This window comes from Pteropus medius, unplaced genomic scaffold (assembly GCF_902729225.1).
Source record: "Pteropus medius unplaced genomic scaffold, Ma_sr-lr_union100, whole genome shotgun sequence".
In the NCBI taxonomy this organism is placed as follows: Eukaryota; Metazoa; Chordata; class Mammalia; order Chiroptera; family Pteropodidae; genus Pteropus; species Pteropus medius.
The window spans coordinates 5,447,360-5,450,880 of record NW_024356249.1 but is presented as its reverse complement, the minus strand read 5'-3'; the positions used below and the strand labels follow the sequence as shown (position 1 = coordinate 5,450,880).

The window sequence follows — 3,521 nt, the reverse complement described above, 5'->3', positions numbered from 1 at the left end:
ATTGGCTGTATAACTTACCAACTTTGTATAAACTACTAATATTTCTAAGCCTCAAATTTCTGATTTATATAATAGGAATGTCAGTAACATCTACTTCATAGATAGTTGAGAAAATTACATAGAAGCATGAAGAAATAGGAAGATGTTGGTCAAAGGATACAAATATTATAAGACAAGTAAGTTTTGGAGATCTAATGTACAACATTCTGATTATAGTTAATAATACTCTATTTTATACTTTAAAATTTCTAAGAAAGTAGATCTTAAATGTTCTCATCACAAAAAAGAAATGGTAATTTATATGATGTGATGGAGGTGTTAGCTAACACTGAGGTGTAATCATTCTGCAATAGATAAGTGTATCAAATTAACACATTGTACTGTCTTAAACTTACACAATGTTATATGTCGATTACATTTCAAAAAAGTTGGAAAAAAATCGGAGCACAAAGCACATAGTCCTGTGCCTAACACTGCGTCTTACCCAATAAATATTAGCTGTTACAATTATGAGTAGCTTCCAGTCCCATGTTTCAAAGGCTTTAAACCTGTGCTTAGGGCTGACATTTGAGCGTCTGGCCATGGGTACGAGGAGCATGAAAACAATGTCCTCAGTGCGGCCAGAAGGTGGGTGGCAAGGCCATCAGCATATATATCAGGCAAATCTAGGTGACGTGCCCCAGCGGGACTTGGGCCCTGGTCAGACCGTCGAGGACAGGGTCTGCACGGTGGCAGAGCCAGGGCTGCCCTGAGGGTTTGCAGCTTCTCATGGAGAAAGTTCCAGAAAGCGGCTCTGACACCTATCTCTGTGCCTAAGCACCGTTCAGCACAGCCTCAGAGAACAGCTTCTGAACCAAGGATGCACTGTGACTCTCATGGGCACGAAACACCTCTCTGTGCATGCCTTCTTCCATTAAAAAAAATGTAATAGTACATTTGGTGACTCTACTAGTATAAAGACACATGTAAATTATTATATATTAAAACATTTTCTTTGATCTAAAAGTTCACTTTTTTCCTGATTTTAAAAGAATTGAAAACATTTTTCACGGGTCCCTAAAACGGTGGGCTCTGGGCACTGTGGCTGCTACACAACGGGTCAGTGGGAGCGGGAGGAGGAGATGGGACGGGGGAGGGGGTCGCCATTTGCTGAGAGGTGGAGAATGACAAAAAAGCCACCAGATTGAGAACTGGGTGGTTGTCCCCAACACCTCAGCGACAGTACTGTTTCCTAGGGAACCAGTGTCTCAACCTCAGCACCACTGACATTTTGGGCGGAATGATGCTTTGGTGTGTGTCTGTGTGTGTCTGTGTGTGTGTGTGTGTGCGCATGCATGTGTGCACGTGTGTGCTGGGGGCGGGGGCCTGTCCTGTGCACTGTAGGATATTAAGCACCACCTTCGACCTCTACCCACTAAATGCCAGTAGCACCCTCTCTCGTTCAGTAGTGACAACCAAAAATGTCTCTGGACATGGCCAAATGTCCCTGGGGGGTCAAACTGCCCCCAGTCAAGAACTGCTGTACGAGTGTTGACCAGTTCCAGCCACGGAAGCCCTAACCACGGACAGTGCTACATGTCGCAGAGGGGTGAACGGGAGGCCTGAGCCATCCCCAGCGTGGAGAGAGAGGAAGCCAGCCCTCCTCCTCCACAGGGTTAGAGCACTGCCAGACTCTGATCCTCATTCCTTCCCAGCCCGTGTGTGTCTGTGAGGCCCACGTCGTTGGCCCTGGAGCAGGCAAGGCGGGAGGTGGCAGGGGAGCCCGGGGCTACGGTCGGTCGGGCTTGCTGATGATGGGTGGACTGATCTAGCCACAGCACAGCTCTACAGAGTCGTTTTGTTCCTGGGGTTCTGAACAGTGTTTATTCATTAATTTTCTAACAGTCAGGCCCTAAAACACAGATGGAAGAGTTTTATTTCTCCTAGTCTGGAAGCACATCTGGAGGCATGCATCCCTCACCTACTCCAGGAAGCCTTCCGTGACTTCACACCACTCCCATCTCAGACTAGACTAGGCCACCCCTCCTCAGAGGCTCCCGCAAAACCATGGGCCTGTTTACCATGGCCCCAAACATGCCTCACTGCAATCATGTTTCCTCATCCAAAAGGCCATAAAGTCCCATCACGTCTCTAAGTCCAACTCTTAACACACAGTTATCATTCATATAACTATCGGTGGACTGAGGAAATAAATGAATGAATGTTTACGTTCACGACTATTGAGAATGTTTCTCATCGATTTTTTAAATAATAAATCCCTACCTAACTGGTTAGACCTCTTTTGAAACATCACGCTTATCCTCTTTAGTCTCCTGAGAAGAAAGTGTGCCAATCCTGCATGAAACTTGGGTTGCATGTGAAAGAAATTTTTGCCTAGCAAGGTCAAGACCGAGCCAAAGGTAGACTGGAGGGAGGGGGAGACAACTCTGGGCCCCTGAGCGCTTGCGTGAGGTTTTCATGAAGGTAGGGAGGAATCAGGGAGGGCGACAGAGGCAAGACGGGGTGGGGAGAGGAAGAGGAGAAGGAAGGAGAGACTGAGTGATCGATTGGGCTGATGGGTTGGTGGTTTGATTCCGTGTCGGCTGGACGGACAACAGCGCGTGCCGTTTGAAGCTGGGCGGCTGTGGTCTGTCGGTCTCCTGCTCGGTGGCCATAGGCACATCACCTCACCTCTCCTGGCCTCGGTCTCCCCACTGGAATCTGGGATGTGCGTGGATATTCGAAGACCCTGGTGTGTGCTGTGCACGGGACCTCCAGGAATGAGGTGCGGCTGTGTGTGTTCGGCCAGCAAGCTCGCCGCACGCCCTCCCCCAGCACCTCTCAGAATTCTCACAAAGGTGAAGAAGAAGGTAACACTTACTGGAGGGAGGGGGAGGTTCTTAATTCTGGACCCTCTGGTCTTTTTTTCCTATTAGGGGCCAATGACTCAAAGAGCGTTCTCCGCATGATGTCCTGTGAATATTCTAGGTTCTGTCTGGATATCAACCTGGACCGTGGGAAGGTTCTAGAGATCACTTCCGCATCTGCTTTAAAACAATGTCTGGGAGGTTGACTTTGCAAGCCCCAGATGAAAAAAACATTTAGAACTTGGAGCTGGGAAAAACTTGTCTTCTCCGAGAACACTGGGTTTTTCCCTTCTCATAAAAGTGTATGACTTCTCTGAAACCCGTCAGCCACGGCTGACAGTACAGAGCCTGATCAAAATATGACTTTTATCATAAACTACCTCCTGTTACTTATGCAAAGAGATGGGGCAAAAATAAATAAATCAGCTGACACACAGTATACCAAGATACCTGTGTCAAAGATCAGTCATTAGTATACTGAAGACGTACACAGAAACGAGTGACCTCTCAGAGATATTTTAGAGCAGGGCTTCTCAGATGAAGGTGGAAGATGCATATCTGAATATGGAAACTACCTTTATCCCAGAATTCTCTCAGGGAGGAGGCTGTGTGTGTGACTCAGACATCAGCAGAAGAAAGTCTGCAAGCCAGTTTAGAAGGAAGAAAGAAGGGGTG

The 3,521-nt window shown here is 47.2% G+C and overlaps 1 protein-coding gene across 3 annotated transcripts in view; it reads right to left on the bottom strand.

Moving 5' to 3' along the window:
* The window catches only part of LOC120601168 (solute carrier family 23 member 1-like), a 34,301-nt gene that overhangs the window by 28,494 nt on the left and 2,286 nt on the right, over positions 1 to 3,521 (bottom strand). The window lies entirely within an intron of this gene.